The sequence below is a fragment of the Grus americana genome, chromosome 8 (assembly GCF_028858705.1).
Source record: "Grus americana isolate bGruAme1 chromosome 8, bGruAme1.mat, whole genome shotgun sequence".
NCBI lineage: Eukaryota > Metazoa > Chordata > Aves > Gruiformes > Gruidae > Grus > Grus americana.
In genome coordinates, this window is record NC_072859.1 from 32,364,132 (window position 1) to 32,391,985 (window position 27,854).

The 27,854-nt window shown below is 39.4% G+C and overlaps 1 long non-coding RNA gene across 1 annotated transcript in view; it reads right to left on the minus strand.

Moving 5' to 3' along the window:
- LOC129209143 (uncharacterized) overlaps positions 1-27,854 on the minus strand; it is a 55,316-nt gene that overhangs the window by 17,495 nt on the left and 9,967 nt on the right. The window contains exon 2 of the long non-coding RNA XR_008577998.1: positions 18,425-18,494. This is a non-coding gene — a long non-coding RNA (uncharacterized LOC129209143). The remainder of the gene's footprint in view (positions 1-18,424; positions 18,495-27,854) is intronic.

Genomic DNA, 27,854 nt, shown 5'->3' on the forward strand with positions numbered 1-27,854 from the left:
ATAGAGTCATTTTCACTCTACTGCCATGACTGAGGATTATATTTTGGAAGTGAGAAGCTTAATTCCAATAGTAGGCGACAATACATCTCTCCAAGGAACTAGTGGAAGTGCTGGTGAGGCTTAGAGGTTGTGACAGGCCTGCTGTCCTAATTAATAACTTGTCAATCTCAGGATGGAGTTAGGCTATTTTGTCAGCCCAGGACTCCAAACCTGGGGATATACAAAGGCGGGGTTAATTGAAGCTGTGCACTAGCTTAAAATACCACAAAGTTTGGGGGGGATTGGAGCATCTGGCATAAACTTCTGATATACTGAGATACTTCATTAACTTCAAGATATACTACAGTGACGTTTGCTAGAAATATAAAAGAAACTGTTAGTATGTGAGGGAATTTTGAAACTCCAAAGATGTGCATGAAGGAACGGTTATATCTTAGAGCATTTTGTATCTAGTAAAAGAAAAAATCTTTTAGGGTTTTAGTGGCTGGGAGAATAAAAGGGGTAGATTTCCCATCACTAGAGATTTTTTAGGAAAGGTATCACGGAGATGCCTTTCATGGAAGAGGAAAGACAGCATAAAGTAAGTACATGAATCTGGGGGAAAATGCGTATATAACCAGAGTTTGAATAAAGTGACCTAAAAAAAAGATACAATAGAAACTGGCCAAATTTTGCTTCAAAGTTTTGTTCAAAAGTTCTAATTGTGAGACCCTGACTACCTCACAGATAGTTAATTTTTTCATGCATTGATATCCTCATTTATACACAATGGGAAATGAAGCACAAAAAGATGTGCCAAAGACTGTAGCACCTACTATGAATTTAGAGCCCGCAATCTCTGTATCCTATGCCAGCCTTCTAAAAAGTAAATACAACTGTGTTAGTGCTCCGGTAACTTTCATTCTAGGAGTCAGAAGTATTTTGTGTTTAACTGGCAAAAGGTCTTCTAAAACTCGCTAGTTTGCACCATGCAGACTGTTTCAGAGTGCTGAAGCTCCTGTTTTGATATTATGCGATTCCTTTTTTTCACCAAAATACACTGAAGATGCATATCAGCCTTGTCCTTCCATCCTGAGTTTGAAAACTTAAGGAGCTGAAATCTGTCAATAAAATATCTGTTGTTGAGGTACAGTTCAGATTTTTTTCAGTTGTTGATAAGTAACTACCTGCTCCCAAAAGCATACTTGCAGCCTGAGGAAAGTTCAGATCTCAGCACCTTTTAACTCAGGTTCATCTCTAGTGTATGTTTCAAGTAGTCATTTAGATAAACGTAGATTATTATGCACTGTCAACTTTTCATCCTTCCTTGAAGAAGATAGTCCTCATCTGGACAAAATCCATCAGCCATTTGGAAAAATAAGGAGAATGGGAGTAGAGTGTATGCGGTATTGCCTGCCAAATGGTGCAGAAATCATCTACCTATCTTAGCTTTCCTAAGTGCACCATCCCTGGTAGTCACTGGATTCCTTTGGGGAAGCAAACTTAGATTTATCGCATCATTCCAGCAGCCAGCCAGAAGGGGGAGATGACAGCCAGGTTGTTTAAAGCTTAGAGGGCCAAATGACTCTTAACTCCACTAATTACATCTAGGAAGAATAGATAGCTTTTGCTATCCCTTCTATTGCTTGGAAAAAAAGTAGACATAACTGGAAGTGAAGTCTGAGTGGAAATAAGGAAAGAGGACACTTAAAAAAATTGGGAGGCCACAAGTTAATTTTGGGAGAACCCAAGTTCTGCCAGCGCCCAAGGGAAGCTGGGAAGTGTGGCTAGATGGAAAAGTTTGCATTAAAGGATTGTGCATTGTAGAAATGGATCATACTAGGTCCACCTGGTTATGGATAGCTGCCAGGTCTGATGGTTATGAGACCATCTGTACTCCTATGAAAATAAATTGTTTTCACCATCGAGGCTACTACATGACATTTCTGTATTCAGCAAGGTTAAGACGAGTAGAATGTCAAGTGCAGTTAATCCATTAAAGCTAGATGTGAGCACCTATGCAATTCAATGAAAATATTGTATATATGTTAACTGCCTTGTGCCTGGCAAGTGCTGTTTCCTCTTCCTCCTCACATTTTGGATTATTTGTTGACTATTTTAGAACTCATTCTTTTTCAACTGAGATTTTCTGTGTTACTCTGATAAAATCATACTGTTTGATAATGAAGTTGGGAAGGAACAGTAACCTAACATGGGACTTATCTAATGCTGAAAGTGGTTATTTGTAAACAGATGCTGCTACTAAGTGCTTAAATTAGATAATAAATGGTACCTATCTCATGAATGCCTCTCACTCCATTCAGTGTGGTGTGCAGTCTGGGATTTTTTTTCCTGCTTTTAGGATGTTTTAGGGATTCAATTTGCTTGTGAATCTTGCACAACTGTCACTGGTTCAATACAGGCTTAAAGGGATTAGTTCTTTTCTAGATGGTCCCAGGTGGATTTTTTATTAAACTTTTGGGTAATAAACATTTATCTCATTTTTACAGCAGTGTTTAACACTATTTATCGCCAAATATCTGTAAATCCATTACATGAGTTGAAAATGCACCTGCTTCAGAAAAAAAGCTCTCTAGAGAACCCACAGCAGGCACTGATAATTGTAAACAAAACAAAACAAGAGCCCATAAAATAAAAATTAAAGGTATTACCTTGAGTATCATGTCTTACAAAATAAACAAAAACCCAATTATTATCGTAGCAAGAGAGAAGAGAATGATTGAGTTAGTGTGAGATTGGGGTGGATGCTCAAGCCACAATGACTGTAACTGGGACATCAGATGTATATCAATTGAGAGCATGACATGGTGCTATTAATATATTACACTGTGATCTATCAGACCATCATCACCTTGTTGCTTATAAATTTATAGCCACCAAAACTGCTTTGAATACTCTGAATGAAGAAATAATAATACAGGCCAGTGGTGGAAACAACCCTGGTAAATCCCATACCTGCTGTAGTCCTTGCTCCCAAAGACCCTAGAGAATCAACGTAGGTTTTAAGAGTGAGGGTGATAAATAAATGGAGGAAAATGGGCCAGAATACTACCTGCCATCCAAAGAACATCTCTTCATGGTACGTGTTGTGAGTATAGCTAACCCAGAACAGAGAGGGTACGTGCCAGAAATCAGCAGCAGTGTTCTCGGGGGGAGTGGATTTTGAGCATGTGTTGATTTCATTGTCATCTTAGTTTCTTAAAGGTGACCATATGCTTAAGAACTTTGATGAATTGGAATTGTAGTAACAAAAATAGTTATTGCCATTAAAAATTAAATTAAAAAAAATTTTAAAGTGTGATTGAATCTCAAGGTACAATAGCATTTCTTCTTGCAGGTCTATTGGACCGCTCATGATCTTGAAACTTTTAAGATTAAGCTAGCCTCAAGTTTGGACAAAAGCTTAGATTTAATCAGAGCTGGGTTTCTCCTTAATAGTTAACTGCTGAACTGCTAACACCATATGCATACATCACCTTTTCCGAAAAGGTGATATTTTTATATTATGGAGAGCTACAGTTTGTGATACTTCTATGTTTTCCAAAAGCTATATAAATTTGATTGCCTGAGAAGATATGTAACTGGAGCAACGTGACAGGTGGTGTACAATGCACATGACATTGAAGCAACCTGAAATTTTGCCATTTTAGAAATACCCAATTTTTTACCTGTTGAAGTAATTATTCTAGCAATATACCTGCTAGCAATGTGACAGTCACCATTTCTAACTATATGAACCTCTTATTTCTACCTTTTAGATATAAGGGTCAAAGAAATTACATCATTGCAACATAAGAGAAAGAAGCACTCTTTTTCGCTGGGCTGATCAAATTAATTATGCTAAATAGCTGAAAACAGAGGGAAATGAAACAGAATTAGCCCTTCAAATGATGCTTAAGGCAAAGCCAGAAATGAGCCCACTTCATAGTGGTCCAGTGATATTTACAAATCAGGATCTCATGCCGTTCCCTCTGGCTGTAGCTGACACCAGTTTCTGTTATTGGTCTGGGTTTCCGTTGCAGAACTGCACCATACAGGAGCAGAGGGTGAGAGCTGTGAAGTTCTGGGATGCCACTACCACTAAACATGCAGATTTTTAGAGAATTTCCAGCAATTACTAATGCTGAATTTTTATTTTCCATTGACATAATGTGATTTTCTGTTTCTGTAAGTGGAAGCTAAGAGCTTCCCAAGAAGTCTCATGTTTGGATGGAATAGGTAAACGTGTGTCAAGCCAAATTTTTGTAGCACGTACACCTGTGCAGCCCAGAGGGAGCAACCGAATCAAACAAATGTAATGGAGGAATGGGGTGGGGCGGGGGGGACACGACAGGACGGACACGGGATGACGGACACATGACGACCACTGTTGTGAGTCTTCATTTGTTTCAAAATAAATAACTGTGTTTATTTCCAATACCGAATCCATTCACAAGGTGATTTTGATGTAACTTAATTTAATGAGTAGTCTTCCTGTTGCTGCAGTGCTTTGAAAATTAATGATAGTGTTCAATTCCCAATATAAAAGGCATTTGATGATATTATCAATTTAATCATACATATATTTTCATTAAAATGCTTGTCCTATTGACATCAATAGTTATCTCTTTCCTTACCAGAGTTAACGATGTAATCAAGGAACCAGATGTACCCTACTGTTTTGTAGAAGGTATTATTTTCTTAATATTCGCAAGTTTTGACATCATCTTAAGCAAAAATAGAAGACAAGATACTGTATAGCCAAGGAACATATCAAGAGCATTTGCTTTGGTTTGGGAGTTATGTTTTGCTTTGTATTTTGATTAATACAAGGCACAACTTTCTTTTGCAGAAGTCAGTAGTCTATCCTCCCCACATCAGCAGCCGACTTAAGTCTTCCCCTCCTGTCTTTATCAGTCAGGAAATGCATGAGTAAGAAGTAGAGACTGAAGCATAAAGTGTTCCCAATAGCTCTCATAATTCAGTGAAGGTCACTGGTTTTGTACTCAACCAGAAAAGACTTAACATGAGAAATTAAACAATGACTGTACTGAAGGTTAAAACTCTCTTGTACTAGAAATCATTCCAGTGTGTATGGAATAATAAATGTATATAAAGTTTGTAAAACCCTTTTTATCTAAAATCCCATGTATTTGTTTACATATGGGTGGTTATTTCCACTTTCTAAACAGAGAACCCTAGGCTCAGAAATAGTGTTTCATTCAGCTAGGTCATGAAGTGTATCTACAGAAGAACAAAGAATACAAAACTGTTCTTCTGCTTCCTGAATCTGACTGCATGTTAACCACTACACAAGACTGGGTAAATAAAAGGCTGATGAAAGAATTTGCAGAGGCCTTAAAAGCTTTTTCTATAATGAGAAATTAACCCTTTGGTAAAGAAGAGTATAAAACAACTCTTGAAAGAACGCTGAAAATGGCACTGTTACTTGAAGTGGACAGTGAGAAAGCCACTGTAGTACTGTTATTAGGAAGTGTTCTTGAGACAAGATGAAACGCTTCTCTGGGTGGAACTACTTAGCCAACAAGGCTGTTAGGATTATACGATGGTAGGGATTCCTCCATAAATAATATACATGTAAATCTCTAGAGTGTGGTGTATTACTTAATAGAGTATTCCGCATACTGAAAATGAGAACTGCAGAATAGACTGAAACTGAGGAGAACTGTCAGTGTTGGTGGGACTTAAATTATGCTTCTCACCAAAAAAACCTTTATGAGAATATGTAACTTGCTGATGGTCTGAAACATGTAATTGAAATTTGAATGGTTTGGAATAGCCTAGAAATTTGAGTGACTTATCCAACTCAACATAAAGAAACATGAAGTAATGAGATTGAGGGGAAGGTAATCAAGAAAATTTTTTACTGTTATTTGTTATATGTTATGGAGATGTGAACAAAAGAACGATGTGGTAGTGATTTGAAATAAGCCCTCTGTTATTGCTATTTAAAATTATTTCATTACTTCAATCTCAGGAACGAGTAAAAGTTTTCATGTTAGCTACCTCATTTATTAGACCAAGAAATGCTATAGTTATAGTAAACAAACCGACAGGGCAAAAGGTTATTCTTCTGGGGACATTCTGCGATATATTAATACTACAAATCTAAGTCCCAGACAGTAAAAGAAGCTTCTGAGCTCTGTTACAGAGTACACAGTACACATGACTTCAGAAGTAAATTGTGTACATATTAGGAAAAAGAAAACATGGAAATAAAGCTTGTTACCAGACTTCAGCAGCCAAGGAATTAGGAACATGTTTTTGTGCTTTCACTATCCAGCTTCCTAATGATTTAGGTATATCAGAAACAGAGTTGTGGCTTTGGCTTCTCTATTGTAGTCACCGATGCTGAGGGATAAACACAGATGTCTAAAATTGCACGAGTGCTTCCTGAATCAGACCTGCAGTACCTGCTTTCCTTGGAGAGGTGCTTCGATAGGCAATGCAGAGTAATGTCAGTGGGACTTCTTATGCTTAAGATTATTCACCAAGTTAAGAATTTCCTGAACTGAGCCCAAAACTGAACTCACTTCTGTTTTGAATAGCTGATTGTCTAGCTACAATAGTTAATTACAGTCAGATTGAAGAAAAATGGTGGAAAGAGTTTTGGATTCTTCAGTTATCTGTAGACTCCTCTTTCTCTTAAAAAGATGTTGAGGGCTCAAGGGATATGTCCCTGGTTTATCTATACTACTGCCTCACTAAACAGGGGGGACTCTATAAACATGTTAAGTCAAACCTCCTTGAAACTAGAAGCAACAAACATGTTTGTTTTGATCATGCATACCCAAGAAGATCTGACCTAGAACGTTCCATTTAAGGTCAATATTTCTGAGTGTATCTTAATAAATATAATGTTTTCTCAGAGCTTACTTTGTTCTCTTCGCACCTGTGTAACCCCTTCTCTTCCCTCAGGCTAGTTCTTTCCTCTAACAACCTCAAAAATTTTATTATCTTTTCTACTCTGAAGACAGAAACCAGCTGCATTAGCCATCTTATTAGCATGAGCCTTAAAGATAGGGACTGTGAACCTTGCCATCTTGAAAGGCCTGAGAGAATTTTGATTTCCTCGCAAGTGACTGGTTTGTTTTGCCTGTAATTTTTTTTTTCCTGTGAAGAAATCCTTCAGATAATTATGTTTTGGAATTGCTAGTTGTATTCTCTTGTATTCTAGCAAAATGAATTAGAAAAGGACTCATAACAGACAATGTGCATGAACAGGATCATTCAGGGACTGCTGGGACATCTGGCAAGGAACTGCAGAATAAAATGAATGTGCAATGCAATTACTTAAAGTTTAGCAGATGAAGAATTGGAAAAATTAAACAGATGAAAACATTAAAAAGACTCTGTGGGCCCACAAGTGTCCTTGAAGATGACACCTTCAGAATTTCTTCAATAGTTATTCAGTCAATACAGCATAACTGGTAAAGAAACCGAACTTTCCGAAAGGTAAACAGAAGGTCTTGTCTTAGGTTCATAATTAGTAAAGGAAGAGCAAACGAACAAAAAAAGTAAGTTTAAAAAGATAATCTATTTGATCTGGAGTCTTTAACATTGTCAAAACTTGCAAAGTATTGGACAAAGACATCACAAAACAGAGTGAAGAGGTGACAAATGGCACCTGGAAATCCAGGTTAACAAGTGCAAAGTAACGAACGTGGAGAGAAACTGAGCTGCTACACAGACTGATTGGATCTAACATACCTACTGTTGCTCTGAAATGAGGTTTGGGGAACTGTTGTGGTTACTTCTGTGTCACTGTCTGCTTCTGTTGCACAAACTGGCAAAAAGAAAACATTGCTAGGACAAAGCAAGGAACGTGTTTATGTTGCTGTACCCAGTGTGTGCCATAATCTGAATGCAGTGAACTGTTTTCTGATCCAAACACTTGAGCGTTTTTGAGGACTGGGCTGTTTTAACCCTCGATGCAATTCATAAGTGGTTGTTTAGCATGATACCAGTGTACAGCAGAGTTGTGAACTTACAGCATCTGCTGCCATTGTAATCACAGCTAAATCCTTGCAAAAGTGCAAATGAATAAGTACCTCTAAAATTGCTTGAATCAAATAAGAACAGAACCAGAAGCTTTACCTGAGACTGAACAGAAATAGACTTCATCTCTTCTGAGGGTTACAAATGCTTGGTTAACCTCTGCTGCCACAGTAGCTCTAATCTGCCTTGGCATTTCCAGAACTGGTACTAAAGGAGCAGTGGCAAAAAAGAGTAAATAAAATAGGTCTGAGGTTTTTCCCATTGCAGTTTTGGTCTACCTAGAAGCCACTCAAGTAAAGCCATTTCTCATTGTGTTTCTGCGTTATTTTATATATTCCTTCTTGGGTGTCTGGTCAAACCAACCTTCTGAACTGATTCAGCCTTTGCCCGTATTTAGAGATGTCAAATCACAACTGAAAGATGGAGAAGCACTCATTTTTCTCTTTCCCATTCACAGCTGCCAAGTTACTGTGTTTTAGCACCTGCACAAATTAGCATGCTCTGCTCCAGCCGAGTACTGACTCCCGGACATCTCTAAAGCTCTTATTATGGGATAAAACAGAAATTACCATTGGCTTCAGAAATGCTAGCTCTTCTTGTGGTATCTGGATTTCCTTTGTGTCTCATCCAACCAGAGCAAGGATGTATTCTTAGCTGGTGAAAATTGATTTGAATGCACAAAAGCCAGTGATGCTTTGCTGATTTACATGTAATAAGGATCTGACCTATTTTTGAACCCCTGACAGACCTGTGTTGTTGGCTTTCTTCCAAATCCTATATCTTTTTTTATGGTGTGGTCAGGTGAACTTTTTCCAACCTTTAACTTGTGCAGCAAACATGTGTTGAATGTATAGAAAGTATGCTGCATTTCCATACAGAATATCATTTGCTTCTGTTAGTGGGCATGGCTCGTATCAAGTTTACCTATGCGTAGCCAGGTTAAATCTCTTCAGGCAAACTAAATCTTACGCAAAACATCCTTCACGGCCCAGCCCCTCTCCAGCAAGCAGTGTGCATTTCTGGACAGTGCTGTCACCATAGGTTTAAGTTTCAATAAATACCAACCTGTGTGGCTGCTGCTATGTAGTAAGTTAGTGCACAGGGATAAATCCTGACTCTGACCGTGTGAATTCTTCTAGCAAGCCTCTCACTTCTATTCATAGCCCTACACACAGATGTAGTTGAAAGCCCTGTTAAACTAGTGAGAGCAAACATAGACCAAGTCTCTTACAATTTGGCTATAAAAAAAGAAAGACTAGGAAATGATTTATTTAATTTGAAGAGAGTTTACATAAATACACTTTGCAAAGAAACCTTCCTGACAGGTTTGTACGGTGCTTGGAGTAATTTTGTAATATACTTTGGGTAGTAAAGTTAAAGCACTTAGCTGCCTATATTTCTATTGCAAGTACCGTGCTGTATACGTGCTCTTGTCTGATTTCAGTGCCAACAAACTGAGCCTCTGCCATTACTAATGTACCCATGCATCAGCAAGACCATTAACCTCTCCTTTTACATGCTCAGCCCTGAAGTGGTTATTATTTATCAAGCAAAGCATGCTGCAAATATTCTCAGCAGGTTTTCTAGTTGTTTTCGTTCTTTTGCTGATGAGCTATAGTGTACTATCTTCCTCCTTGTAAAAAGGAGTAAATAATACCAGGTACTTTACCAAAAAGCAAAATAACTATTTAAAGATGGGAAAATCTTAGTATATGCCAATATTACAATCCTAACTGATTTTTTTTAAGTTGTAATCTCTCATTTTTCTGAAAGTAGCTAGAAAAAATTGTACACTTGAGAGTAGAAAACTATTTCTTTCTCTAGTTTTTGAGAAAATGCAATTATATTGTCATTTTATAGGTGTTTTGTCATTTTTATTTTTGAGAAAAATCCTTTTCACTGGGAACCTACAAAAATGCTGATTGAAAATATTTTTTTTTCTAAAAATGGTCCTTCATATCATTTCTAACTGTTGCAAAAAATGAAGTACATTTAGTATTTCATGAAATTTTGTAGTATTGTTCTGATTTCCTACAGTGTACTGTGAAGGGCATGCCATGTTTCTTGTGTGTTGCTATATTCAGCCATATCATAGAATAGCTTGAAAAAAAAATATGCACAGAGGATGTCCCAGGCATTATCTAAGAATTTATAATTAGAGTGGGAAAAGGAAACAGCAGAAGTGTAATGTGAAGAGGGGTGATGATAAGGCTGCCTTTTTTGCTTGATGAGACAAGGTGGCAAATTCGACAGAGGCAAAACTGCTGGGAGTCAAAGCCAAATTCTCCCAGCCGTGGGGCGTGACGCTGCTCCCGTTGGAAGCAGCGCTGCTTTTTTTTCAAGGCTACCAGAGCCTGCGGGAATGGTTTTTGGGCTTTTTCTAGCCCACATCTCCCCTTTTCCTGCCAGCAGCCCTGGCCCTGCTCCCATTTCAGTTACAGCACTGTGAATGGGTCTGTAACCTTGGTGGAGAAGCAGGAAAGCAGTGGTGTTAATAAGAGAGCTAATTGTCACTCTATACCCAATCTGCCTTGGAAATGACAGAGTTGAAAGAAACTGTCCTTATATAAAGCAAATAGTTCCCGAAAGCTTGCAGTCATACATCCTTTAAATGGCAGGGTATAGGAAAGAGTGCTTATGCAGAGGAATATCTGTATAGTGTATCAGTCTTCATGTTAAGAGATGCTCATACAGTTGTGGATCTAAAAAGCCCGGTTCAGGAGGTATCTAACAAAAGCATATTTTTTCTGAATATTTTTCTTGGAAGCATTTGGTATGGCAGTCAGAGGAGTTGACAGAGCTGAAGGGTTTCACAATGGAGAGGGAGAAATTGCTTCAAACATTGTCCAAGTGGCAGGACCTCATGAGGCAGGGGGTTCCCTTTGCCCAGAACTACTTTCTGTAATAAGGTTTGTATTGGGAAGACACCTTCCACCTGCACAGTGTCCCTCTATCATGTCCATGACCTCAGGACTATGAGTGGAACTGGGATGCAAATCTGTTGGAGTTTTCCCCTGGTGCCCACGCACATTTTTAATCTTCCAACATCAGACACAATGCATGTGATTCTGATCTCATTTATATTACTACAAAATGGCGATTAATTCCATCTAAATCACACAGCCAAGTCAAGTTTTGGAAGTGTACCTTTAAGAAGCATATGGCAGAACAAAAATGTATTGAAGTCATCAATATTTATGGAGCAGGTAAAATGCATATTAGACAGGCTAGATGCCATCTGTCAAAATAATCTTCATTCCAACTTGCTATCCAAAATGATGAAGACTAATTCTAGGACCGGCTCCTTAAGTCAGGTTAAAAGACAACATATTCCTGTGCCAACAAAAGTGAGGATATCACACAAATGAATATGAAAGGATATCCTTATGTATTGAGTCACTGTCAGTTCCCTACATGTACTGAAAATCTTGGACTCTGAACACGTCATGGAGTAGCCCCTAGGCACGACTTTGTCAAAGTAATTTTGTTCTTCAGACCAGAGTGCTAATAGTTCAGAAGTATTCTGGGCAAATTACACCAAAAGTAAATTAACTAGTGACTCAGTATCCCATTTTCTAAATCACCCATTAAGAGTGGACCATATAAGCACATTGGTGGAATAGATTATTTTGGGTAAGGAACAGTCTGAAATTTTCCCTATTCTAGATTAATTCCAGGAAGTGTTGGGATTTAAATATTTACGGTTTAATCCTGCATCAGCTTATGTTAATAAAACTGTCATTAAACCCGGAGGAAGAAATTTCAGACCCTGGAAGGTAAATTTATTTTAATCCTGTTGCACAGGACTGTTTAATGTTCTCCACAGAAATCCCTAAAATAAGACAGAAGTGACTTGTTTTTCAGATTTTGGGGGAATTTTTGTTTCACACACACCAAGCTGAAGCTCTGATCATGTTTGCCAATTTGGCTAGAATTCTGACTAAGCTTAGGAGAAAAAAAAAAGGCGGGGGGGGGGGGGAGGAACAAAAAACCCAAACCTAAGTTTTATATCAGGGGTTTCATGTGGTTTACAGTTTTGACCCAAATAACTTTCACTTCAAAGAATCGTTGGTTTCATTCAGAGCAAAACAAAGCAAACAGTAATTTGAAGGGAAGGGGGGGGACGTGAATGGTGATGCAGCCCAAGCAGGTTGGTAGTGTAGCAATAAAGGGAGGCCCTTCCCCTATTTGTTATCAGAGGTAGGTGCCAAAATCCCCCTTTTCAATGTTAAAAAGTATTTATCTCAGCATACGTTATGAGTAGAAAAGTATTTGAAATTCTGTTGGCTAAAATAGTGTCAGCTGCTGCCTTTTTTTCCTTATTCTTAGGAAAATCCATGTCGACACTTCCCATATATTTAGAAAAGTTTTAAAGTGCCAGGAAATGAGTGTCACATTCAGTAACCAAAGGACACTTCATTAGCAAAGCTTTTATTAAGCAACACACAGTCAAAGCCCCCCTGAAATCAAAAGGAAACTTTCCATTTGCACCTTGAACCAGGCCTTTAAATACAAGCCAGGTAGTAGAAAATCAGGCCTGATTATTACATTTGTTTCTTATGAAATGCTTATGTCCTCTGCTATGTTATTAAATGCAGACTGCCTGATCAAGGGTATTTTTTCCCCTCAAATGGACTCCCATTTCTATTGTATGTCATGGCAAATATCCACAAAATGTTTCTTTTGCTGATTAATGCCTTCATTAAATACTATTTAAATTTTAAAGATGAAAGCAACTATTTAGTGTTTCATTTTTCCTGCTGTTGGCTCCATGCTTCATCAGTGATGTGAATGGGTAGTTTGTTGTTGGCTACACAAAAGAACTTGCAACCTTTTCATTTTTACTCTAAGCCTCTGTCCCCTTAATGGAGTACTGCATTTGGGGTATTAACTGTAGTGGCGTTTGTTGGTTTGTTTGTTTTTCCCACCTTCAAAAGGTGTTTATGGAATAATAGAAAATTGGCACAACTTGATATTCCAGCTCACAGGTGTCAGGGAAAAAAGAGTAAGGTCACTGAAAGTGGAGCATATTTGTTCTGTACAAGTAGAGGCTTGTGTTATGATTTTTGATTCTTCAAGTTAAGCCCTTCCTGCAAAGTGCTAAGTGCCCTCAAGTATGCTTCTTCAATGAGAATTGATGTTGCTGAGCTCCATCGATAACCCAGACCTAGTATAAAAATGTTCAAGGAAGACTAAGTCTAATTTAATCTATTACGTGATTGTGCAAAATTGCTTAACCGCATCAAAGAAGCAGGGGCAGCTACTCTGGGAAAGACATTGTCAAAGAGCTTTCAAATGCAAAATGTAATCTTACAGGTGATTTAGTCATGGGAATGCATCGCTGAATGTATGCTTCACTTATGTCTCTAAAATCAAAACAATGGAACCATTATCAGAGAAAGAAATATTAGAACCATTTTCCTTATTAACTTTTCTTATTAGAGGATATTTAGCTGTCTATTCATCTTTCCCTTTTCTTCATTTAATCAAAGCATTTTTGAAAAGGATCCTTATTAGAAATAAAGCATCTTCCAAGGGTCAGGAGACATTTTAAATTTTTTTGTTAAACAATAAATTCAAATATTGGTTGAAAAAAAAAAATAGGGAGGGGGTGGAGTAAAATTCTGAATTAGGTGAATGAAGTTCCATTCTGAAGTTTCTTCCCACAAACTCCAGTACTTCTTGCGTGATGGTAATATTTCTTCCACACCCAGCTTTTGCTGCTGGAGTCACCATTTGAATGTTATTTAGAGGCTGAAAAAATGTCAGTGCTCTGTTATTTCTTTTCCAAAGTAGTTTGAGTGCCTGTGTACATCTCATTCTTTGGTTAAGCTGGTAAAGTGCATTGAAAAACCCGGCAGCAGGATTTAGGGGTTTTTTTGGTGATTTGGCAACTTTTACTTTAGACAAACATCGCCATGAAAATTACCTTCCTACAATGAAACTCTGCCCCATTTTTCAGTATTTGACGTTGCGTCCTGAGCACAGGAGAGGAAGAGTTGACACAAACTCAAGGAGTACAGCTCTAAGATACCTGACCTTTGCTGTCCTTCGCAGGCCCTTGATTTTTGGGGCCACTTACACTGATTGTCAGAGCACGAAGGGGAAGTTATGGTTAGTAACAGAAGACCTGGAAGAAGCCTGGCATCACCCTTCTCCAGGCACAGCCTTGAGAGTGATTGCACAGAGCTGTTCCTCTCGCCTGCTTCTGATCATCCCCTGGAACAGATTGATGCAGTCACATAACCAGGCTCATTTCGGATACCAGAAATCTTTATGAACCATTAATTACTGAGGGCCCAGCTCGCTGACATCCATCCCACACCATCCAAATCACCTGGTTCCTCCTCCAAAGCTTCATTCAGAGGTGAGCTGAAGCATAGCCAACCCCTCCCCGCCCAGGTCGGCAGTGACTGAAGGGGGCAAAGTGCCCAGGAACAGGGAATTACCCTTTGCAGCAGAGTGGGAGTACCTCTGCACCAGCCACCCCCACCCTGTGCCTCCCACCTTGCTCACAGCCACAGAGCATTAAAAAGATAAACTGGGGCTGACAGGGAGAGACAAGATTGACGTTACCTGCAGAGTGTGTTGCCCACAGTCTGGTTCCTGTACGCTATAGTGGCAGGAAGGAGGCAGGCAGAGCAGCTCAAACATATTTTTCTGCAGCGTTTAACTTTTGCTCAGAGCACAGTAAAGTCTAAATGTGTCCCTATCCCCGACCACTCTCCCCTGACAAAGGTGAGGCTGGATAACACTGTGTTTAAAAGAGGATCTTTGTGGGATTCCACAACTCTTGCTCTCTGAGGAATGTTTGGAGGTAGAGATGTGCTGGTTTCAAGGACCTGTAAATGTTGATATAGGCAGCAAAGATGCTATTTGATTGTGAAAAAACTTGCAATTACTAAGCAGTGGCAGAGCAAGACCTTAAAGCTTTTTTAATTGCCAGACATTTGGGACTTCTGTTAACAGCTTTCTCATTCCATGATTAGTTCTAGAACCTGGAAAACTACTTCATTTAGTTATTTTAAAATAATAATGTCACTAAAAGGCTAGAGTGACCCCTTACTTTTGATTAGCAAGTGACATGTAGTTTGTAGCTTCCGAGTATCACATGTGCAATAGTTATATGCTCAGATGTGAAGGTGTTTCTGTTTGTCTGCAGACAAATTGCATAACTCCAAATGCCAGTGTTCACTGAAGAGTGAATTTCTTCATCCAAGTCAATGTGGTGCCCTGAGCTCATACAGAAGTGCTGACACAACGTTAGGTATGGCAGCAGCACACTTGCGCTGCTGCAACACGGGTTCAGTTGTGCTTCTGCCAAGAACACCTTGACAATCTCGTTTGGGCACTGTGATCGGTTTTTACCTCCAGCGTGCTGTAGCTCAGTTGAACTAATACCGTGGGTTTAGCAAAGGTGTCATGGTTACACTGCATTGAGCAATGCATCCACAGCAGAGTCAGCCTAGGCGCGAACAAGTTGTCTGCATTTCTCAGTGGATGAAGCTGGTATAGCGTTGTCCGTATTGATTTGTATCTAAATGCACAGAAATCCTTTCTCATTCTTTGTTAGTTAGAGGAAGCTGACTATGGTTGCCAAAACCACCGAAGTCAAATGCCAATAATTTAAAGCACAAACTAAATGAAGGAACAGACACTTACGCTAACCTGCATGTTAGAAAAAATGGGTAGAAGGTTGTTAGTGTTTTCCAATTCTATTTTAAGCCATATAAAACTATCACTTCATTAACCCCCTGAAACATCAACTTCAGAGGCTAAATTTAGCTTACACCAGCATAAATCCAAAGCACCTCTCGTAAGACAAAGTCTCATTTTGCCTGCTTTTGAAAGTGCAATCTTGTATCCACAGATATGGAAGCAGAATTGTGACTTCAGCCTTTTAATAGCAAAACTATTTCATTTGCAACTAAGTATGGAAGACTACCTATCTTGTACCTTAATGTACACAGGTAATGCCCAGGGAAAGAGGAAAAATGAGATTGAGGGAGCCTGACTCTGAAGAGCAAGTAGTAGCAAATACTATCCTCAGTAAGCTTCTGAGCTAATCAAAGTTTAGCATCTGGAGTACCCTGCAGCATGGAGTTCCACAACTTGCTTCCTCAAGCAGTTTCATTTGCTGCCCTGAATTCTCCTCTTTCTTTAAACTTCATGAGCTAAGTTTTGGCGAAACACCCTGGCACAGCATATTCAAAGCTGAGATGTTTCCTCTTTCCAGACATTAGTTAGTCTGGACCTTGGGTCTTTGGCACATAGGAAATTCTCCTGGAAAATAAGTACAAATCCAGATTGTGAACAGTCTCTCTACTCTTGTAAGAGCAGACTGTGGTTCCCCCTATCACCCACAAAAGCACATAGAAGTACTGTATCTTCCTTATGTTCTTTCTGGTGATCCTCCAAGGATTTGATGTTTTGCATAGACCCTTGTTCAGAGTTGGGATTTAAAAGCCTTGGTTCAGCTGGTATGTTTAATGGCAAGTAATAACATTTCTATGTATTTTGAACTGTCCTGTGGGACCTTAAGCATTAAAGTGCTGTTTTACAGGTTTTCCAAACTATTATTTAACAATGTCGATCCCCTTCAATTCTTTTCTTTTCTCAGCTATTTCTGATGTAGTTCTGTGTTCATCCTTGTAATCTGGGGTTTTGTCCATAAAGAATGGAAGTCCCAGCGATAACAATTGTGCTGGAAATATTCTCTGGCTGACTGGTAGTGCCAAAAAGCTACTACTGGAAATCTTGCTTAAATGATTTATACATACAATCTCTTGCATTATTTTTTTTTTAATAGATCACACTATCACTGAATAAAAAAATTCTCGTGGACACAAGGTACACACAATAGCATACTTCTTGTTTATGTGTAAAAGCTTTAGATATTCAGTGCAGTGGATAGTCTGAGGAATAGGAGGAATATGTGAGATGGTGCAGAAGCCCCGGCACTTGTTTACTACAGCATATGGTGTTTCTGGTCTCCAGGACACATATCTGTGTCCATAAGAATTGAGCTACAAAATATAGCCAGTCATTCTGCATATGGTGGTGCTTATGAATCCTTCCAGTGGTTAGAGACGGTATAATTAGTTACAGGAAAGCATAACCCTCTGCTTCATAAAGAAAGAAAAAGATCCTTTATGCTTCACAAGCTTTAAATCTTTTATTTCACATTGTAGCTGCTATGTTACCTGAGTGCATGCAGCCACTGAAACCATAGAGAGCACACAGAGTAAAATATTCAGTGTTGGAAATCATGGGAAGACGTGGATGTGGTCTTCAAGCTCCAAACTCGCATAATTGTGTTGCCCATAGCCTGTCAATTACAGTGCAATAACTGACAAATGAGAAAGCTTTTAACAGTATTTGTGTAGTGTGGGAACCAAACAAACCAATTTTGCAATTTGTGACTGCTTAATTATGTGTTTGGAGGCCAGGCCTGTTGCAGATAGCAAAACAAGTTTAATTATGTCCCACAGTGAAAGGTTTAAAAGTCTTTTAAAAGGTTTTACAGCATTAAAAATGCACTTAATATTTTGCTTATTGCTGGACACAATAAATTACACACATTCTGCTTTGCATATCTTTTCAACCAGCAAACTTTCGGACAGTCTGGAGGATACCTGGGCAGAGGAAAGGATCTGTCCCCAGTTGCCCCCAGTTCGTTTCATAGCAGGTCCCTGTCCAAAAGCACGTGTCCTCTCACAACAACTGTATCTTCTGTAGCTAGTGGGAGTCATTTCTTTCACCTCTTGGCTTCAGGCGGCTGCTGCTGGACTATTTGCACATCTGTAGCAGTACAGCTGCTGGGGATTTCAGAGGGGGAGAGGGGGAAGCAGGAGGCAGTGGCTTTGTTTAGGCCACTGCACTGATCAGAGAGAGGATCAAAAAGTAGCATCTCAGAGGGGATTTTCCTTCCTCTGCCTATCTAATTTCCCTCCAGAGTCAGCTGACAGCCAGTTGTTATCCCCTCCCCTCCTCCTTTGTGTTCCAGGGAGAAAAGAAAGGTGGAAAAGGAGCAGGAGGCTGCAAGCACAGTAATTAAAGAAGGATGTCCCTACAGAGGACACATCTTGTCATTGTGCTTGGCCTCTGCCTTCAACAGCATCAGCTGGTACCATGGCACTCGCTACACCCATGTATCAGCTGATGCTGTGGCAGATGTGTAGACCCTCTAGCCCCATTAAAATCCAAATCTCTCCCTGTTCTAACTTCCCACAGAGGGGTCCCATCTTGGATAGTCTCTGTCAGGAAATACCACAGGAAAAATACACTGAAGTAGTTGTGGAACTAAATATTCGGTGGTGAGCCTTTCTCTGCTGAGAGTGTCCTATCTGGAAATCCAGTCAGCTTGATTTACATCTTCTGCTTTAGTCTTTTTCAATCTTCAAATTCTTTTTAGACCATTTCTTACCCCTTTTAAGTGAGGAAGCACTTGACCTTTCTTCCAAGACCATCTTGTCCAGTGCTGGCATCTCCACTTTCTGTAACCAAATGAAAACAAGACCAACATTTTGAAGTTTAATTATATTTGTTTCCCTACGTTGGTTGCTCCTATGCATAGGAATGGATGCCTAAGTTTCAGATTTGTGCAGTAGATTCATTACAGATAGAAGTAGGCAGCAAAAAACATAGCAACTAAAGAATTTACTGTGAGGCATGACCCAGAGGTTGAAATGTATGGCTTGATGAAACAGTTTTCTCTAGGTGATGTTCTAATTTTACGTGACTAGCAGTTGTCTATTCCTTTGGCTAAAGAATAACTTCAGTTGTCAGTTGAAGTTTGTCTGTTGTAATGGAGTTTTTAGGTGTGCTGTGAATTAGTTTCTGATTTTTTCATGATTCATTTTAAATATATCAGAGGTTGGGCTGGAGAAATCAGCCTAAGGGTTGATGCTGTCCAATGCATTGGAGAGCTGAGCTGCTTCCCTGTGGAACCCCATGGAAAAGGATAAAAGAGGAAAGCTTGTTGAAGTTTACAGGGAAGGCTAGAAAAGATGCAGGCAAAGCTTTTCTCACTGCCACTATGGCATCTGCTGACCCAAATGCCTACTGTAACAAAAGGGTGTAACCGTGTATTATTAGACTAATCATTAGATGTGATGCTATCCAATTAACTCTTGAATCACTTGTACTGACTGGAAGGCTTGGAAGGGAACTGGGGAGATGAGATCTTTGTTCCTCATGTTACTGTTTCTTTTACAGAGTTGCAATACGTGAGAGGACAAAGTGATTAAATCAAATTTAGTCCCACAGCTAATGCAAACTATAGGTTATATACAGAAATGTACAACATTGTGAATGCAATGTTTAAGCAATACACTAAATCACAAGAAGCACTCCTATGTGCGATATACAGCACATGCCAAGGGTAAAATGTTTAAATAACAGTCTGCAGAAATACAATTTTAAGTTACAAAACAAAAAAAAGAAACAATCTTATCAGTCCTGAAATGGAAGGAAAATTTCTATCAATAACCACCAAGAGACAGTTTCTCCACTACAGATAGGAAAAAAAAAAAAAAAAAAAAAATTAGAGGCACCCAATCTATAAATTCAGGGGCTCTGGATATTTTCTCTTTCACCAAGACGGCTTCCAGCTCTGGACTGCCAAGCCAGAGTAAACATACAGCCCTCAGCCTACCTTCCCAGGTGATCGCATCCACCCCGCCTGGCTCCCAGTCCCCGAGTCCCGAGCCAGCACAAACAGCGCTTGCCTTCCAGTCGCCCTCTGACTCCGGATCAGGCAGTCACCAAGGGGAATTCTTAGAATAAGCCTTACGGAGCTGCTGCAGCAATATCACTCAGATCCATGGACCTCACCCAGACCACTGTTATCTTGTTCTCATCAAGTTTCACAACTTCTGTTTCCAAAACACCCAAAAAATATTTTGAGAAAAGACCCTACTATCCTCCTTAAAGAGCAAATATCTCCAAGACTGTGCTGTACTCTTACACAAACTGCAAGCTACAGTTTGCTATAAAATGCTCCACTCTTCTTACAGAGCTGGGCACAGTGGAAATGAGCAATAATTAGGAGTAGGAGAGATGACCTTCCTTTGGACTTATCAATCCCTATAAATTTTGATAAAAACTTCTTATCTTTAGCCTTTAACTCTTTTCTTGGGGAGGGGCTGATGGTCTGAGAGTGGGGTTTTTTATTCCCAGTCATTCTTTGCTGAGAAAGAAAGTATAAAATTGACAGAGAAAGGAATTTTATTCTGCAGCTTTTAAAGAGGGCAAGGGCATTGCAAGCAATAGAGATTAAAAAAAAAATTAAACTATAAAGAAGTACTTGACAGTGTCTCTTCTGCACTTATTCGAATATGCTGCTCAAGCTAAAAGAGAGGGCAAGAGGTAATCCTTGCTCTGCTATTTGCTTTTAATATGATCATGTTTTTGGCTCCCACTACATCTAATGTTGCTGGTATCATTCAAAAACACACCTCATTATCTCATGTTAAATGTTGAGCTGCTGGAAAACCAATTGTAGTGGGTAGTATGCCTCTGAGGTTATGATATGCAGGCAAGATGTAAGCTCAAAATATGTTTGCAGTCAGTGACAATACTGCCTGCTAATATATTATTACACCATTTGTCTTGTTCTTAGCCGTAAATATTTTGTTTGTAAAGCTTTAAGGCAGCTCAGCATTGGAAGATAAATTTTGTGTAACTGGTTTAGCTATTGTTGTTCTGGCATTTCTCTCAGATGCACTAACTTTGTGTGCAGTCTGCAAAATCAATAAATAAAACATGTAAACTTAGTTGGAGATTAGTAGGTATATTTCAAGCTTTCTTCATATGGTAAGTATAGGTCTAATTTGAAAATCACGCATCTAATTTGAACAAGGGTGAGGGAGAAATTAGGTTTCATTCTAAGCCTTGTTTTCAGGGATTGAAAAGCTTGGTCCAGATTCAATGCATCAATGCGTTGAAGTACTGAACAAAATCAGTCTTTGTTCTTCAGTGAAACTTATCTGCAGAGGAGCTGCATTACTTCCTGTGAAATACAGCCCTGCAGATGTGCTTTGCTAGTCGTCCCTCTGCTTTTGCTTCCTTTGGTCAAGTAGTCAAGAATAGACACTTTGTGCTGGAGTGAAAATGATGCTGCCTCGTTTGCCCTCTGCTGAGATGGAGCCCTGCTCACCAAAGGGGCATGACTTCCTGCCAGTTACTCTGCTGTTTGTTTATTTGTAAAGCGTAATGGGATATCACTCAGCAAAACTAAAGTCTCCCTCCTTCAAACCTCAGAAAAAGAGGCAGCAGGTTCTCAAGCAAGTGCAAACAACCTGAACTGATTCTCTAAATGCTTAAATGTAGGCAATAAGCAAGCGGAGACAGTGATGTGGAAGACAATAATTAAATAGTTTAGCTTTAAGAAGCGTATGATCAGAGTTCAGGAGGTAGCTGGTCCCACTTTTAATGAGTCAGAATATAAGAAAGTGAATTGTAGCGAATTAAGACTTTAAGTGGTTGGGTTATAAACCAGAATAGAAATTGATTTTATAATAGTGTCTTGCATACTCCAAATATCCTTAAGTGCTTTACGTTTTAAATAGAGTAAATGCATAGCAAAATGAATTGCCTATTATGCACCAAATAGTACATTTGTTATTAAATCTTAGAATAGGACAGATTTTCACCAGTTTCTCTTCTGTAGGTGTTTATTTAGCATAAAATCTATTTTACAGTATGAAATTGCCCAGAAACCAAACGCACGTTCGTGGCCCCTTTGTGTTAGGTGCAGTGTAAATAGAGTTAATAAGAGCCATACCCCAAATAATCTGTGTTGTTAGAAGGCAAAAAGCACAGAGGTTAGTGAAAGCATCTAGCTTTCTATGTTTGTCTCTATATATCTTTGTATTATATTGTCCCAATTCAGTGGGATGAATCAAGCATTTTCTGACTTGCAGATTGCCACAGAGGTGGGTTTGAAAGCTGAGGGTGTAAGTGACTTTTCTGATATGTGTGGGGCAGGATGGAACTGCAGTCTAAAGCCTGGGGTGAATTACTGTGTTCTCAAAGGCTCTCTTTATATATAAACTCGGAGTTTCTCTTTCACTGAATTGCATCCCTGCATTCAGCAGCAGCAGCTTTTACCAAATATTTCCATTCTGCCACTTTGGGAGCAGGCTTGGAAGCAATACAAGGAGAAAGCTAACTGGTTTGGATTGGGGGTCACAGGAGCTGGATGGGGGACTAGAGTGGGGCAGGGTAAGGGAGTAACAGAATGAAGTGGGAGGAAAAAGAAAACAGAAATAGATTGAGAATGCAGAGAGGCCAGAGCCATGGAGCAAGGGGGTTTTGAGCAGAAGCCTGGATATGTGGGGACACATTAATACCTATGGTATAAGTTTGTGTTGCTACTGAGTGCAGCTAAGACTGCTGAGCAAGGTGATCCGGACTTGGGGAAACTGATGACTGCAGGTCTGAGAAATAATGAAGCACAGAAAGGGCAGGACAAGGGGATGTACGGAGGTGAGGATGGGATATGCAAACTGTCCCATCCCTTCATATTCATCCCCAGGGAGGATGGCAACCTGCTACTGCTGGCAGTGAGATATTGGCAGGGGTATGAGTGGAGGATGTGAGAGTCCAGACCCACCAAGGTCCCATGGAGCTGTCAATATAATGCAATCTGCTGAGAGACTGGAGGGGGACAGGGTTTACTTTTCTTAGATTTTTTTTTTTGCTTGGCTTAATTTAATATGAAGGTAGCTATAGCAACATATGTTCACACACTATGCAAGTGTTTTGCATTGTTTGATACATAATACTTTCCCATTTTCTCTAATTTTACATTGGTCCAGGCAGCTTTCCCAATAATGTATTCTTGGCTCACATTTATGGTGTGACATTTTTGATAAGTATTGTCTGGGTGAATCCACTGTGGAATAATCTTCTGGATTATCCACTGGAGCCCTGGTCTTCCAGCACAAACACAAACAAGCTCTAGTTAATGCAGTTTCCCTTTAGGAAGGTGATCGCTATATTCTCAGGTGAAGCAATTACAAGAAGGAACTTGATTGTGTTTGTTTATTTTAAAGACAAAATGAGATGCTATAGGCAAGATAATATCAGTTCCTGACTGAGAGTATGTATCACATAAAGGTGGCGTTCTACTTTTCTAGGAAGACAGAATATAGGATATAAGACAGAAAATAACTCATGCTGCCTCATTTGGAACATATTCAGGTACTTGAGTTTTGGAAGCCTGACTCAGTATGAGGTTTACAAAACTTCTGAATAAAGACCATGGATGTGTGTCTGCATGTTTACATGTGAAAGCAAATATATATAATGTGCGCCATGTATCAGTAACACGTTTGTGACAGGGTGGCCGTAGAAGGAATGTGCTTATTGCAGTACTTGCAACAAGCTTCTCTTTAGTGATAAAAACATAATTGTTATTTTAGTTACATCAGAGAAACCTGTAAACTTGCACTAGTTTGGTGAGCCTTAAAAATAGTTCATGAAGATTAAAAATCTTAGTTACTTTTTCCCATTCTTTGATAAACAATTCTCCTTCTGCTTCCTGTGATGACTGATTCACTTTCAGGAGTCAGGATTTGCCCTGTTATGGAAAAGTATCTGTAATTTGTAGGCATCTCATTATGTTAGGATGAAACATAAAGCAATTTTGTGCAACTATTTGCATTGAATCCTCATATTACGATGGTAAAAGGTCTGGTCCTGGAAAGTACCCAGAAACAAGATTGTCTAGCCAATGTGTAGGCAAATAATTTGCAAAAATGAGTGAAAACCAGGTTTTAGTCAACAGGTTAGGTGAGGTTTTGTGGGAAGAAAGATGGGGAAAGGAAGCATGATCCCAATTGACTTGTCCACAGCTAACTGGCAGTCAGGTTCATCTCTTACTGAGATTTATTTTCTAAAATTATTATTGGAACAACATTTTATGTAAACATTTACTTGTGAGTACACTTGTAGCTCTTTGCGTTCTGTGTAGGGCTTTTTTGGTATCTGCTTATCTACAGAGTGCGTGAGAAGAATTTTTATCTGGTGGAAAACAAGCTGGTGTTGTGACAGGCTTTGCATTGCCTTGAGATGGTTGAGGACACAGCAACGACCTGGCTCAAACTGGGAAAAAGGGAAGGTTGTGCAGGTGGGAGTGGGTCCCATACAAGCCAGTGCTAATGGGCAGGGCCACCAAAGCTCCAGCACCATCCCTGGAAATCTGCTCTAGTCCCTGCTTAGTTGAGCATCAGGTTCATAGTTGTTAGGTTGCAAGAAGTCTGGGATTTCTGAAATGGGAATATTGCCATACAGACCCAGAGGCTCCACAGAAAGCTGGAAGGACTCAGATTCTCCATTTTACCTTCCAGTGTAAGCCATATTCTTATCCCTGTATTCTCTTCTTAACAAATAGTCTTCTAGTCTTCCTCAAACACAACAAACTATTCTTGATAACCTTAGCCCGTATGCTAAATGTAGGGCTTGAAATATACTCTTACCTACTACATGTAGCTATTTGTCTGCATTATCTCATGCAAACAAGAGAACTCGTTTCTTCTGCTTCTTATTGATCCTGGTAGGTAACTTATACTGAAGGAAGAAACACCTGATTTATTAGTCATTGGTCCCCCTTCCGGAGGACTCAGCATCTGAAATAAATTGAATGGGGTTAAGAATGTACTTAGACCCAGACACAATTGTTTGTGTGTCTTGTCTTTACAATAAGAAAAAAAGCTCTGAAGCAAATTCAAAGTGTCATTAGTGTCATGCTATAAATAAACAAAATGCTACACAGATAAGAGTACCACACTTTCAATTCTGGAAATAGCTTGCAAGCCATTAGGTGCAGGATAAGATATAGAACCACAGATTTGGAAAGGAAAGGAAAAGAAAGATTAGTGCTGAGGAGCAGAAGGAAAAAAAGCAATCTCCAACCATGATGTCTGTATTTTCCATCCTGAGATGAAACTATTCCCTCTAGAAACATGAGGAGACATCAGTATTATTTGGCAAGATGTTGTGCCTTGTTCCCTCTGACTTTGAAAATGAGTCTCAAGGAATCAGAAGCTGACCACAGCTAATCTGCTGTAGTTTCTCCCATGATAGGAGAGCCCCAGTGGCAAATCTGGGTCTTCTCTTTCTCTCCACCAACTCTCTAGCAGTAGCGAGGTGTCAGGAGGCAGTATGGGGAAAGACTAGGGGGCCCTGCATTCAGCATATCATGTGGACTGATGCATAATATCTATGGAGCTGGCTATTACAAGGAAAGACTTGCACATTCTTCATCTCAGCAATTAGGGAGGTGTAACATGCTATTTCTGTGCTTTTCCTCTTCTTTTTTTTGCTGCACACAGCAGTCAAACCAACTTACTCTCTCTGGGATGTCTGCAGCCCAGTAGATAAGAGAGGAAACACCTCCCGTAGTGAAGGGGAGTCATTCCAGCCATTTGGTTTGAATTGAATAGTAGATCTCAGAAAACATGTTTTCCATTCATAAAAAGGAAAAAAAAAATGCTACTCTCAATACTTTCCAATGTCATCCTCTGGAGCCTTGAGGGCCATATGTCACACACCCTTACTTTGTAGGTCTTGCTTTTATAGACTCTGTTTTTCACTCCCAGAGATTTATTGTCCCAGTGAAGAAACAGTCTGGATATGCCTCTGCAGTGGAAATGTAGCCATGTATTTGCTAAGAACAAGCTTGTGGTTTACCAGAATATTTCTGTTTCCTTCTGAGGTTTCCAGCTAATGAAGGGGAATTTATCCAGTACATTTATTGACATTAAAATAAGAGTTGCAGTCCATAAATAATCCCATTGTTGTTTTAGTTTGCAGTTTAAAACATTTTGTCAGCAGCATTGTCATCTACTGTGACTCAGCTTGTGTTTTTGCTCACAGTATCAGAGCAGCTTACTGTTAACACAGATATACATTCCAGCTGTTCCTACCAAGTAGGAACCAAAGTACATTTTGAAAGCATTCCTGAGCTTTTCAGCACTGAGCACGTCTGATCCCAACCATGGAGACAAGTTCACAGTTATTCCTTACTTGACATCTATGAAGATAAAAGCCCAGCACCCAGACTCATTTCTGGGTTCATACAAACTCCTGCCAGTGCAGAGCTGTGAGAAAGCCTGTGAGGGACAGGTGATGTGGCAGCATAAGAGCCACAACCTCTGTTTTACCCACAGGCATTCAAAATGGCAGGTCAGCTTGAAAAGTTGTCCGTGCTGGCCAGAATGGAGTCATGATTAAGCTGGACATAGGGTGCAAGTTATTCCTTCACAACTCCCAGGAACGTTCCTGGCCCTGGCCCCCCTCTAAAGGAGCCTTCATAGATAGAACATGTCATCATCTTAGTGGTGGATCCCTGTGTCATGAAAAGACTGCAGTGCATTGAGGCACACTCTGTTAGCTCTCTGCATCCATATCTTTCAATCTGCATCCGCGAGTGCTGACCAGTGCTTTTCTACCTGTCAGTCAAAGTTATCCTTTGCAAAAGGAAAACCCTCAGCGCAAGGAAGAAGTCAGGTCTTCAGAACTAAGGCAATGAAGAATTTAGTTAGTAATGGGCATGTTGACCTATTTTAACCAAAAATGTTCAGTAAATACAAGAAAAAAATATAAAAGATAGAATTTCCTTTTTGCTAGCAGTATACCTCCTTTTGAATTAGATTTTATTTTCAAAAGTCTGAAGTAATGGATTTTCATTAGTTCTAAACTTATGAAAAACTATCAATTTGATTAGTTGAAATTTTTTTTTTCCCCCTTCTTGGTGGGTTGGTTTTTTAGATCAGCTAGGGCTCTTCTAGATTTTTAAAATCTGTTCTGTGAAATAAAGAACCTCACAAGAAGAGACAAGTGCTGCAGACTTCATATCTGAAATTCCTTTGTCTGCATGACCAGTTAACTGAAAAAAGTAAGTTTCTAGTGATGTGTTTTGAATAAACTGCGTTTGGAGATTTCTCTTCCACGATGTGACATCCAGTGGCATGGATTACACAAGAGTGTAAATATATCTTAGTGTCAGCAAAGTGTTATCTTGCTGTAAAATGTTCAATAATCCAGAGCCACTTCAATGGATTATACCAGACTTGCTTGTAGAATTTGCAGTTCAACCCTTCTCAAAGCACTTCCCTAGGTATTTACCTACAGTGTTCAGCCTGCTGGCTGCCATTCAGCTGATATTATCAAGAAGACAAGTTTGACACTCAAGAGGTGAAGCAAAGAAATAGGCAGGTATTTAAATAGATATATGAGCTAGCAAACAGTAGTGGTTTTAATATTAGTAGTGTTTTAATCTTGTTCTCTAAACAAAAGAGGATTTAGTTATTCATGGCTCAAGAATTACAAATTAATGTGTGGAACTGAAGTTAGTACTGAGGGCACTGGAAATCCATATGATTCAGTGTATTTATTGTTTTAATTGTTCATATTTCCTTTGCTTTGAGGGATTTGGTCTTTGAGATTAATATGATGGTCACTGCCACATCTGTCTTGGATTCCTTATTCCTCAAGAATAGCCCTGAGCAGAGAGCATTACAGAAGTCTCTCATTAGGAAGTAGTCATCACAGTCTTTTATGTAGCTATAGATGGTAAAAGGCACCTATTTAGCACTGCCTCCTGAAAGTCCAACAGCACTCTTGGGCTCAGTAGGTCCTATGCAAGAAAGCCATTTCCAGGGAGACTTGGGGCACTTGTCTATCCCTCCTGATTAATAGTAAAATCTTTTTTTTCCACTAAGAGCCATTTGCAGCAAATCCTTATATGAAACTGGAAGAATTAGTAAAAATCAAAACCACAGATTCAGAGATCAGTTTCCTATGGCATGTAACACTGCAATCTTCAAATCCAAAAGCAGTCCTCAGTT